This window comes from Trachemys scripta, chromosome 3 (genome assembly GCF_013100865.1).
Source record: "Trachemys scripta elegans isolate TJP31775 chromosome 3, CAS_Tse_1.0, whole genome shotgun sequence".
In the NCBI taxonomy this organism is placed as follows: Eukaryota; Metazoa; Chordata; order Testudines; family Emydidae; genus Trachemys; species Trachemys scripta.
Window position 1 is genome coordinate 147662899 of NC_048300.1, and position 13374 is coordinate 147676272.

General features: G+C 39.0%; 1 protein-coding gene across 1 annotated transcript in view; it reads right to left on the reverse strand.

The window, feature by feature from the left end:
- The window catches only part of KCNQ5 (potassium voltage-gated channel subfamily Q member 5), a 519022-nt gene that overhangs the window by 177671 nt on the left and 327977 nt on the right, over positions 1–13374 (reverse strand). The gene's annotated exons all lie outside the window — the stretch shown is intronic.

Below are 13374 nucleotides of genomic sequence, written 5' to 3' on the forward strand. Positions count from 1 at the left end.
TGTAGAGTAGGGGCACTGTAAGGCCTATAACCCTGGAGTGATGTCCTCTTGCTGATCTGTGCTACTCAGAAAGTAAGCAGCTGCATGAAGAGTTGGAATTTTCTTGTGGCCTCTGTTTTCTTCCCCAGGTAAAGACATTACATTAGGTCAAGCTTGGAGGCTATGATCTTGTGAATCACTATGGCTAAGTCCTTCCTGATGGGAGGGAGTGCAGCCTCTTGCCCAGCTAAAGAAGATGATATTTCTGGCTACTGTTCTGAGGGCATCCAGGAGCAGCAAGGTGTCCCATAAGACTCCAAAACTGCACACCATCTTCACAGCTGGATGGTAGGTACCCTTGAAAGAGATCATGGTTATGACTTCAGTCTGGATTCCTCCAGGCAACATCTTTTTTGTCCTGCCTGGACTAGGTTTAAAACCATTTGTTCTTTATCTAGGTTCTTATTTCAGGCACCAGAGGAGCTGTGAGATGGTGCTATCTGTATTTGATGAGACAGCAGGAGAGTGTTTATTGTGATGCTGGCACCGGAGACCACTGTGTCTCCAAGTTTCCCCTTGCAAAGGAATGGAGACAAGATCAAACCTAATGAGACTCCACAGGTGAGAACTCTGGGAGCAGAAGCTTATCATGACACTATCTGGCCTACCAGAAAGGAACACACTTAGGCCTGGTCTATACTTAAGGCTTCTCTCTACCCCCTTCAGGTTGGTCATAATCAACAGCATCAAAAGCAGCTGGCACATCTGTTTCTTTGTAAATAAGTTGGCTACCCCTTGTGTGCCCCCGCAGTGGCTCCTCTCCTCTGCTCTGCTCTTTTTTCTCCCTCTTCCAGGCCCTTTTACACAGACTCCAAACTTTTCTAATCCAGTCACAATACCCTTATGGGGATCTGGGTTTATTCAGACAAAATAAACTTAAAAGTAAAACGCAAAGTCACAAAAATCTGTATCTCAGATCCTGGGTGAGTGAAAAGGTGCCAACTCAGATACCTTCCATTAGCTCTAGCTAATTCAGACTGCAGCTGCCTGAATTCTAAATAGGTTATGAATGTCTTAACATGTCATTTACATTCTTATGACTTTCCATTAGCTTCCATCTTATATAATCAGAATAATATACTGTAGTTGACTCCCTAGCAGACTTCCCAGAGTCAGATCCCTGACTTGCTTCACCTCTCTTTATAAGGAACCAGCTGGTTGAGGTGTCTCTTGTTGCCTCATTTAGCAAGCCTGCTCTAGACTTCAAGTCTCCTGCAGGCAGCTCCTTCACTCCCTTTGCTCTTTCATACCTGCACCGACATTTGTCTATTGTCCATGGCTGAGAGGAGATCATCCAACAATACAATAAGAATCAAGTGTGTGTGATTAAATAACTAGGGATGTGATGAACAAACTTGTTTCATTGATTCATGCTGTGTTGCATCAGTATATTTTATTATTGTATTTTTTTGCTAAGAAATGGAGTTTAAGCAAAGTATAGTAGAGTGGGCATTTTTCTCTGGCATGTGGATAGGTCTCTGATATTTGGATTACATTCCTGGTTGGTGTTTATGGGTCTAATTGAGATATAATGTTGAAATTATCCATAAAACATCAAAGACCAAATACTGATGATTATTGACTTCTGACAGACTTCAGAATGAGAGAAATTATTTTATATTATTAAAGTAGTTGGCTAAAAGGTAAAAAAATAATTGAAAGAAAGATATATTATGAAACAATTGCTTGTTAAAATAACCTAACCTAATTTTTATAGCTGCTCAAGTGTTCAAATCATAGCCAAATTTCCATGATGCTACTGACTTAAATGCCTTTGAAGATGCACGCCAAAAGACTTTTCATATCTTACCAAAGAAAACAAAAGCGGATCTTTTCCATGAGTTAAATACAAATCCTTAAGTTAACAGGATCCAGATAAAACGTAATAACAGCTGACAAGATTAATAAACTACACCAGCACACACACTGCATTGGCAGCAGGTTTCTATCAGCTTTAATTCTCAGGCTTGCCCTTCACTTTCAAGCTTCATGTAGTTGTATTAAACAGACGTCAGACATGATTTTACTGCACTAGTGGAGCCAATCATCCAAACCATCTTTCTGTGCTAAGCCTTTTTGGAGAGGCAGTACTTTTTAATAAGGCACATTTTGCGGTACATAGTTGTCATTGTAGATCCAACCCACAAAATATTCTGGACAAAGCTGTTCTCTCAACAATCAAAGCTGTTCTCATCAAGGTGATTACCTCAAAAGTGTATTTACATTTAAAAACAAATAGTTCATTCATGGAGCGTGCAAAAAGGTTTTAATAATTATAATTGAAAAAACCTTAAGAACATGATGACCCGAATGTTCCTATTCCATCCCGAGTGCTTATCCACAATAAAGGGGAAAAAAATCCTTTCTTAGCCATTTTTTCCAATGGAGCAGCTGTGAAGTGTTTTTGCCTATCTTAGTTACTATAGAACTGCTGCTCTTTTCCAGTCAGCACGAGCTTGTTAAACAGTACATGTAAGATCTAAACTGCCAGATAGTAAGTATAAAAAGTAAACCCCTTCCACTGTCAATTAAACTACTTCCTTTAAACACACACAATCTAATTGCTATTGATAATTAAAGCACTTCTCACTTATGCAGCCCTTATCACAGACGGATCTCAAATAGTCCTGGATGAAACTTTCAAAATTAAATTTATCCCTATCAGCCACCCTGGTACAGGTTCATGCAAAGCATTTTGATGGTTTTATACTCATGTTTTTGGTGTCTCTGGATTTCATATGCAAGAAGGAGAAAGAACTAGGGCTCTAGCCTGTCCTCTTAGAGGCAAGAAAGTCCTTTCTGTCCCTTCTCCCAGACTCACTGCATTTTACCTAAATAGACTAATGCTGAATCCCAATCTCACGTTTCAAAAAAGTAACATATAAGATGGTAGTGTGGTACAATTAATATCGAATCACATTTACCACCTTACATTTTGTGTAAATACAGTACATGGAACATAATATAGAGGCCTAAGTAGTTTATTGCTCTGCATTCAAGGCACATAATCCCTTTGGAAAAAATACTGACCTTTCACTTAACCCTCTCACTCTCATCTTCACCTACTGATTTAGCCAACTGTACCAAACTGAGAATTGTCATTTGAATAGAAAATGTGCATTGTATGACTATATTTGTTATATTTGTTTTCCAAATAGGGTGACCAGACTGGGGTGGAGGGTAATAGGAGCCTATATAAGAAAAAGACCCAAAAATCGGGACTGTCCCTATAAAATTGGGACATCTGGTCACCCTATTTCCAAAGTAGTATTCAATTCAGTTCCTAAGCACACATTTAGTAGGGTCCAGTCTAGGTCTCACCATGTAAATGGCAAAATTCCTGACTTCAATGGAAGCAAAATTGGGCCATTTATGTCCATGATACATAATGCAGAATTAAACATTGAATCTTTGCTATTTATTTTATAGTATATAATCATGCACTCTCTAGTCTATAAAATTGGACATTTATTGCAATTCCAGTATGGTACTCATTTTTAATTTTACAGGATCATATCTAGAATTTTTTAAAATGTTCAGCAGAATGAAGATTTGTATCTAAGGGACTATGCCCAATTTTAATAAGGAATCGAAGTGGTATGCTTAACTGCTAATGCACAAGCCAACCGCCGCTCGCTCTGGCGGAGTTCCGGAGTCAACGGTGAGCACGTTCGGGGATCGATATATCGCGTCTTAACGAGATGCAATATATCGATCCCGGATAAATCGATAGCTACCTGCCGAGACGGGTAAGAGTAGTGAAGACGTACCCCCGGAGACTTACTCTACATAATTACAGGTGTTACTACAAAATATTAATAAGACTTCTATTTGTTTGTTTACTTCAAAGAACTGGAAAACTGTAGCTAAATTCTATAATAATGTTGTTGGAAGATTGTTGACAACTAATAAAAAAACAGTCAGTCTGACACTTCATTTATTTTTGCTAACCCATTTCTTATATTGACATTCTCCATTCCAGTTAATGGTTTTCATTAACAAGGCATGTTAACTTTAGAACAGCATGTGTTTTCTCTTTATTAAATTGTACTATTTCAGTCAATATTTAAAACCTATTTTTCTTTCAATTAACTCTTGATTATTTCATTTAAGAGTTTGTTTAAATAAGTCTCTGAAATCTTAGAATCATTGAATCATAGAAATGTAGGACTGGAAGGGACCTCTGTTTAGATCACATAGTCCTGTCCCCTGCATTGAGGGGGACTAAGTATTATCTAGACCTTCCCTGACAGGTGTTTGTCTAGCCTGTTCTTAAAGACCTCTAATTACGGGAGTTTTCACAACCTCCCTAGGTAATTTTTTCCAGTGCTTAACTCTAGGAAGATTTTCCTAATGTCTAACCTAAATCTCCCTTGCTGCAATTTCAACCCATAACTTCTTGTTCTGTCCTCAGTGGTTAAGGAGAACAATTTATCCTCCTCCTCTTTATAATAACATTTTACGTACTTGAAGACTGTTATCATGTGCCCTCTCAGTCTTCTCTTCTCTAGAGTAAGCAAACACAGTTTTTTCAATCTTTCCACGTAGGTCATGTTTTCTAGACCTTTAATTATTTTTGTTGCTCTCCTCTGGACTTTCTCCAGCTTGTCCACATCGTTTCTGAAGAATGCTGCCCAGAACTAGACACAGTACTCCAGTTTAGACTTTTTGAGTGCTGAATAGAGTGGAAGAATTACTTCTTATGTCTTGCTTACAACACTCCTACATACCAGAATGATATTCACTTTTTTTGCAACAGTATTACATTGTTGAGTCATATTTAGTTTGTGATCCACTATAATCCCTAAATCATTTTCTACAGTATTCCTTCGTAGGTGGTCATTTCCCATTTTATATTTGTACAATTGATTTTTCCTTTCTAAGTTGAGTACTTTGCATTTGTACTTATTGAATTTCATTCGATTTATTTCAGACCAATACTCCAGTTTGTTCAGATCATTTTGAATTGTAATCCTGTCCTCCAAAGATCTTGTCAGATCTGTTTTAAACTTTAATAGAGATTAATCTTTTTTAGAAATTTAATTTGAATGAGACATTACTAGATTTTGGTAAAGAACACAATTTAGGAATTTCTATCAATACAGGTTACAAAGCAGATCAGACTTTACTTGAATGGGCCACTAGAAAAATTGTAGATGTTGCTCTATACTTGTTTTGTTCTAATCCTGAACTTTGCCATGTCTTACAGGTAGAACTGACTGAGTGAAATTTTTCATCCAAACTTTTTTTTTTTTTTTTTTTGGTAAAAATGCAGATTTGGCATCACTTAGCAAATTCATGTAGATTTGGCTAAATTGTTCACGTTGAACCCTCCCTCTCACAATTCCAAAAAAAAAAAAAAAAAAATCAATGTTTCACTTTGACATTTTCAAAATGAAATGTTTTGAAATTCTTATTTGAAATGAATTTCCTTCAATTTTATAAATTTGTTAAATGTTAACAATACTCAATTGAAAAAACATTTCCTTTCAGGTCCACTGATACTTTTGACTTTCTGATTCACCAAAAGTTTTGGAAAATTTCTTTTTTTTTTTTAGTTGAACTGAAGTAATAATAATACCTTATTTGAATGTCCACAAACAAACTAATTAATTGTTAAAGCCTGGATCTAGCATACCTACTAAGAAGGCTCATATGCTGCTGTAATAATTTGGAAACCAAATGAGATATTAAGTAGGTCATATTCCCTGATTATATGGGGGCAGATGATTCAGCATCTCTAGTGAAGAGAAGGTGCTTTGTTAGTGTACAAAGCATTTTGGTATTCCAGTCTCCTTCCAATACATTAGCAGTAGTATTAATAGTTTATATTATTGTAGCGCCTAGGGGCCCTAGTCATAGACCAAGACTGTATTGTGCTAGGTGCTGTACAAACACTGGAAAAAATAACTGTCATCCCAGTAACATCTGCCTGATAACTCCCTTGAGAGTGTGAACAGCAGCTGAGAGACAAACAATCTCTCCTGAATTTGAATTGTTCCAATTACTCTAACTTTGCTCTTGGGGACTGATGCTCTCTTACTCTTCAGGATGGCTCTGGATTCCCCAAAAGAGTTTGAGACCCAATTGTCATAAAGAAAATGAGAGACAAGATGGGTGAGGTAATATCTTTTATTGGACCAACCTCTGTTGGTGAGAAAGATAAGCTTTCAATCTTTGTGTTGCTCAAAAGCTTGTCTCTCTCATCAACAGAAGTTGATCCAATAAAAGATATTACCTCACCCACCCTGTCTCTCTAATATCCTCGGACCAACACAGCAACTACTATGCTGCATACATAAAGAAAACAAGGCTTATTAGACCACGCCTGAGAAAAAAATCATATCAGAGCTAATGTAAATGGTGGGAAAGCCTAACTTATCTATTCTTCACTGAGTAAGCTTGTAATTACATCACAGAGAAAACAGAATATGGAAAATGTTCATATTAGCATTTGGGCTGGTCAGAGTCTGTCTATCAATCAGATTTCTAGGGACTCAGAGCCTCAACCCCTGAGCCAATTACTCTTGTTATACTCTCACAGACTTTGTCTTCACTACTTCAAAAGGAGTATGTATGTGTGGGTTTTTATTTATAGCAAGATAACAAATGCACCGTCATTATCTCCATGTAAAATCCTACAGATCCTACATGGAGATAAGCACTTATGTTTACTCTGAAGTAGGTAGGCATATAACCCCACCAATGGTTGACCTCAACCAGTTCTTTCAGTATCTTGTCTCCAGTTTGTTTTTACAGTGGGGATTGCTAATGCACACTAGTTATCCTTTAGTAAAAACCACTTTGTCAGTGAATACAAGCCCATAAATGTATTCTAATCCTTGAAAGTTCAGATGTTTTGGCAGCAACAGATAAACCCTCTTTTTCACCTCTTTGCAAAGGTACACATGAGAACATTGTGGTCTACTGCCCACTCAAATTTCATCCAATATTGTAATGGGCCTTTTATCCTGAAGGAAATTGTGTGTCATCCATCCCTTTTTCCTTGCAAGAACAATAGTTTCTTCTCCATATTTTCAAATAAAACTTTTGATTTGGCCTGGTTCAAACTAAAGTTCGTTTACTTATCTTTTTCTTTTTAATCCCAGCATACATTAACATTCCTTTTCCCTATCCCAGAGGATCTCTGTCTTCCTTGGCTGATTGGAAGGAATTAGGCTTCAAATAATCTCTCTCAAAGTGGGACCTTAAGTAATTTATTTCTCTTTCTGAGACAGGTAAATTTAAAGGGATAACATTTAAATACCTCCAACTTATTCGTGTGTAATCTACATTAAATGGAAATTCTTTCCAGATGGTATCCTTTTTAATCAAGACAGAGACTGAAGAAGTCTTTGCAAAAGACTTTCCTAAGAAGAAGAGAATTCTTTCGCAGCTACTATTATGGAACTCCTCTGTTAATGACGCAGAGTTGCTTGTGTGCTCTGAGGCCCCTGATAGTTGTGAGACTTCAGAACTCTGCTAGGCAGTTTGTCCTTTAGCAGCTCTGCACTTAATTAGATCATGACATCTCATAAAATACAAACCAAAGCATTTTCCAATTCAGAACACTTTTACTGATTAAAAAAAAACCCATCATTTTCTCAATTCTATATATGTAGTGTATATACTGTAGTGTAATACTTTTTCCCTATTAGAACAAATCAAAACCCATACCAAGGCCTATTTTAAGTTATTTAGCAGTAATTTGAGGTTTATCATATACAATTATGAAACAATGAAGAGAATGTTTATCATAGAAATTAAAGTAGTAAAAAACCTTTATTGAATAAGCCAATAATTAAGACGATTTCAAAGTAGATAAACAAAAATAACCCATAAATGTACCCCCAGAACAAATCCTGCCTACTTGTGGAAAACCACATCTAAGTCTGAAAGTAATCATTTTTTCATCAAGCAAATGCCCCATTAGAAAATAATCTGTCATCTCCATAGTCACTTTGGTAAGAGGATTCTTCTTTTTGCATGATCTATTTAGTATTTTTGCCTGGGGGAGAAATAATAAAATACCTATGGGAATGAGCTAATAAAGAATTAAATTTACACTCTATAGTCCTGAAACCTTGAAGATTTGTGCACATGCTTAACTTTACACACTGAAGTGAACAGCACTACTCACTGTGCATAATGTTGAACACATGAGATGTAGATCTTTGCAGGACCAGGGCCCATGAAAGGTATGCAGATATTTAAGAGTCAAGAAAAAAGGGACAGTAATCATGAAATAGTTAACCCAATTGTGATGAATGTAATCAACAGTCCCTGTCTATGCTGTACTCTGATAATTCAGAAGTCAAAAGAACATCCTATCATGTAAATGAATTGTAAACACGGGATATCTTTGTATTCATCTCTCTTTGAAATGTTTTGTAAATGGTGGAGGAACAAGCAAATGGCCTTATGTTAATTCATATAGCTAAGTGATGGACCTCCTTCAAAGTCACCTTTTGTTCCCTGAGGAATTTCAACTTGTCAAAAGACATGGAATTGTATAAAAGATGCTTGGGTCCTGATTCTGTCATCTCAGATCTGCTTAAACTTCATCAGGTAGGGTGACCAGCCGTCCCGATTTTATCGGGACTGTCCCGATATTTCCTTGTTTATCCCGCATCCCGACCGATGTGCGGTCGGGACACTGGACAAACAAGGAAATGCTCCGGAGCCCGGAAGTGCTCGCCCCCTCCCCCCCACCCCGACTCCGCCCCCTCCTTCCCCCATTGGCTCCCTCCCTGAATCCCCGCCTCTTCCCCAGGCTCACTATTCCTCCTTCCTCCACAAGCGCTGGAGGGAGGCCCGGGAGACGCAAGGGGAGCACGGGGCCAGGGTGAATGAGAGTCCAGCCTGGCCCCGAGCAGGCAGGACTCAGTCGGGCGGTAGGGAGAGGAGGGGGGTGGCCCGCCGAGCCTGGCGGCAGCTGTTCTCCCCCCCAGGCAGCGGGACTCGGGAGCAGCCGCTGCTGCAGCTCCCACTGCCGTGGGGGGAGGAAGTGGCTGATGGCCAAGCTCGGCGGCTGCGGCTCTGGCGCCCAGGCCCGAACCCCCCGAGCCCGGGCCTGCTGCGGGGACCCAGCAGTGCGCACGCTGCGCCCAGCCCCTGGCCAGTCGCGTCTGGGCTGCTGCCCAGCTGGTGCTATCCCGCGGCAGCCCCGGAGTGGGGGCAGCAGGTCCCAGCCCCCCCGTCCTGCTCGGGTCCCGCAGGGGAACGAACGGGGCTGGGTTGCCAATGCCTCCGCTCTGGGGCTGCCGTGGGATAGCACCAGTAATGTGTCCGATCCTTTGGGATTGGTAGAACCTTTTCTTTTATATGATGAAATAAGATTTTCAGAAATCATCATATTTGACGTGGGTCCCTGGATGGAGGCCTGAGGCTGGATCACTTTAAGGGAACTGTGTTGTTTGGACTTCTGAGTACCAGTAAGGTAATAAAGAAGCTGTTTTATGCTGGCTTGGTGAATCTAAGTATTGGAATATCCACCAGCTTTACGGAGATTGTCTGCCCCATTCTTTGCAGTTCACCCTAATAGAGTGACCACAGCTGGCTCCCCACTAGGACCCAGGTCACACCAATTAATACAACCATTTATTTTATATTGGTTTTAAAATACCTCCTTTGCCAGCCATTTAGAGTGTATCATATATAAGAAGTTTATCCAATACTAATTTTATTCTAAAATAGCTAAAGGGAAGGGTCTCTAGCAATCCTCATATGTTTATACTAGAACAGGGGTTCCCAAACTTGGTTCACCGCTTCTTCAGGGTAAGCCCCTGGCAGGCCGAGACACTTTGTTTACCTGAGCATCCACAGGTGCGGCCACTCGCAGCTCCCAGTGGCCGTGGTTCGCGGTTCCTTGCCAATGGGCGCTGCGGGAAGCGATGGCCTGGTCCACGCCACTTCCCGCAGCTCCCATTGGCTGGGAACAGCGAACCGCGGCCACTGAGAATTACAAGCGGCTGTACCTGTGGATGCTCAGGTAAACAAAGTGTCTCGCGGCCTGCCAGGGGCTTACCCTAAACAAGCCGTGAACCAAGTTTGGGAACCCCTGGACTAGAGAATATTAGTAGTAAGCAAACCAAGATTAACTAATACAGATTAATTAGAGCAGGATACAATAAACCACAACACCTGAAGATTATAGGACAAATTGGACCTTGGTATAATTATCACCTGCTTGCATTAGGGCTGAATTTGGACCTATTTGTGAATCAATATAAAACTGCCCAGAAGTTTAGCAAATACTTTCATATGCTTGTGTCATAATATTAATGTATGAAACCATTTAGTTATTCAAAATTATAGTAGCTATTGGAAAGAATGGGATAGACTCCTCTGATTTAAATCCCACTAAATATAGAAAATATCATTTCATTCTTTAATGGAACTCTGTTCAAAACACGTCCCATGTCTGGGCCTGATCCTGTAACCTTCACTCATATAAAATAGTCCATTAGGTTAAAGAACTATTTGAATTAATAAGGTTTTGCTGGGTAAAGGCTCAAACTATTAGATATGTCTAGAAAACTAGATACTCATATATGTATATAGTAAGCAGGTTTCATCTTCTACTGGGATAAGTATTTCACCCAACTAGCAGCTATTTTGCTCTTTACCTCACAAATTAAAGTAAATTTAAAAATGATGAAATAAACTATAATCCATACCATATTTCAGATGTATGTTTGTTGAATTTCAAAACATTAGGGGATTGAACCAGACCTATCATTTGTTGTAATTAATATGGATTAGATCTTGAACTTTTGATATATTTGTAAAATTTCACTCTATTTCTTTAAACATTTAACAAACTTTTTAGGAACAATTGTCAGATGCTGGCCCTGCAGAAGGTATAAATCAGGGCAGAATTTGTTCCAATTTGTCAGATTTAGTTTGAGACCCTTATCTGCTTCCAATTATGACAAACTTGTATTGACTTCAATGAGAAGAAAATCAGTCCCTTAGTAGCTAGTTAATATAAAACCCAGCAAAACCATGAACGAAATGATACGGTTAAGATTTTATTATATAAAAGTAACTCAAAATTATGGCACGTTCTACAACTATAACATGATCCCCACTAGTCTTCTATGGACACCAGTAGTTTTGTATTGTATTACTATATAGGGTTACTTTTTATGCTGAATAGATCCAAATCACTGTCAAATTTTTCATAAATTCTACAAAAGTACATTTTCCAAGTCCCAAGGTCTGAGACGAAATGCCTCCCCCTCCATGAAATCAACTGCAGCTTTATTTTGTTACCTATGTAATTGTGTCCATGCATCATCCTGTTACTGCTTAGAGTAGATAAATGGACCTTTGACCAGTTTTTTGTGATCCCATGTTAACTATCCCAGTGCCACACTGAAATCATCTCTTGTACTTTGAATAAGATGTTATAAAAGTAGCAGGGTGGGGCTCCACACTTACATTTCTGTTTCCAAATCCAAGGTGCTCTGTTATTTCTAAATGCCATGGCTGTAACTGGAATCTGGCTCAGAGTTAAGCTGGGTTCCTTTCACCTTGTAGGTCAGCATCACTAACCGATGGTTTACAGGCCAAGTTATGGCCTTTGCAGGCCTATTATCCAACTGGCTGGAACGCAGGAAACTGGTCTCTTGATAATGCACAAAATAGAAGAGAATCACCAGTTTGCTCACTCTTAGTTATGCTGGTCCTAAGCTAGCAGTAAAAACTTATTTGTCAGTACAGTGAGCAGATGGGTCTCTGAATACACAAATGGATTTACCTGTTGAGTAAGAAGGTGCCAATTTTACGTGATCATAGTAGAACTGCTCTCTGGGTGTCCAAATCATCCCTAGTGTAATTTCACACTGGTGATGAATCTGGTCCAAACTCTTTAGACTACATAGTCCTATTAAAGTCCTTGCAATTCTCCTTAAAATATAAATTTTTGAAAGAGCTGCTGATTTAACTTACCATTTATTTGAGCACCATAGATATTGGGAGGTGTTGATGAAAATCCTTTCAAGTTACATTTTGTAACCAGGGTAGTGAGATAGTTTGGTACTACATGGGAACTACAGTGCTCAAAACCACTGTTTCTCTCTCCTTTCCCACCTCATCATCCCTTTCCTTGCTCCCATCTTCTCTGTAATTCACTTCCTTTCTCACAACTACAGATTAGAAAAGTTGACTCTTATATTTGAGCAGTTCTTTACTCAATTTTGTGAAGAGTTTCTTTTTTAGTTTCTAAAAAAAAAAGGAAAATTTGTAGCTAAAAAAATTCTCAAAGCATCCTTGCCTTTATGAGCTCTGCCTTGAAATGAAGACATGTTGATGTTCACAGGCCATTAAATCTTCCTCTTTCTCTGCTCACTAACTGGAGAGCACATTGATACAGCAACCTGCTGGACAGGGTCTAAATAAACCTATTCCACTGCTCTTCTTGAAAAAATAATACTTCTGTATACATTTAAAAAAAAAATTACTTAGGAGCCTAAGGGCCAGATTTTTAACTGCATTTTTAGGTGTCTAAATATATTCAAGTGCCTAGTGGGATTTTAAAAAACACATAGGTGCTAAATCCCATTGATTTCAATAAATTGGCTGAAACTGTAACTATTGGCATCTCTAGGTGCCTAAACGCCTTTAAAAATCTGAGAGACAAGGTGAGTGAGGTAATCTTTTATTGGACCAACTTCTGTTGGTGAGAGTTACGAGCTTGTCTCTCTAATATCCTGGGGCCGACAAAGCTACGACTACACTGCATTTTAAAATCCTGTCCTACGTCCCAATTGACTTTCAATAAGACACGGGTGTGATGGGTTGGATCACAGAAAACCCCTTGGAGCTGCCAACTGATGTGCCAAGACTACTTCTGCCCCTGCTGTCCCTGCCTTCCCAGCTTGGGACTCCAGCACCCTGTCTTGTTGAGCCAGACACAAAAATCTGCTCCAGCACAGACCCATGGTCTGAACCACATGCCCCAAAGCTGCAGACTTAACTGAAAGCAACTTAAGAAGTGTTCCTGTCTTTAACACTCAGATGCCCAACTCCCAATGGGGTCCAAACCCCAAATAAATACGTTTTATCCTGCATAAAGCTTATACAGGGTAAATTCATAAATTGTTCACCCTCTATAACACTAATACATACTCTGGGTTAATTATTAAGTAAAAAGTGATTTCATTAAATACAGAAAGTAGGATTTAAGTGGTTCCAAGTAGTGACGGACAGAACAAAGTGAATTACCAACTAAAATAAAACAAAACACGCGAATCTAAGCCTAATACAGTAATAAAACTGAATACAGATAAAATCTCACCCTCAGAGATGTTTCAATAAGTCTCTTTCACA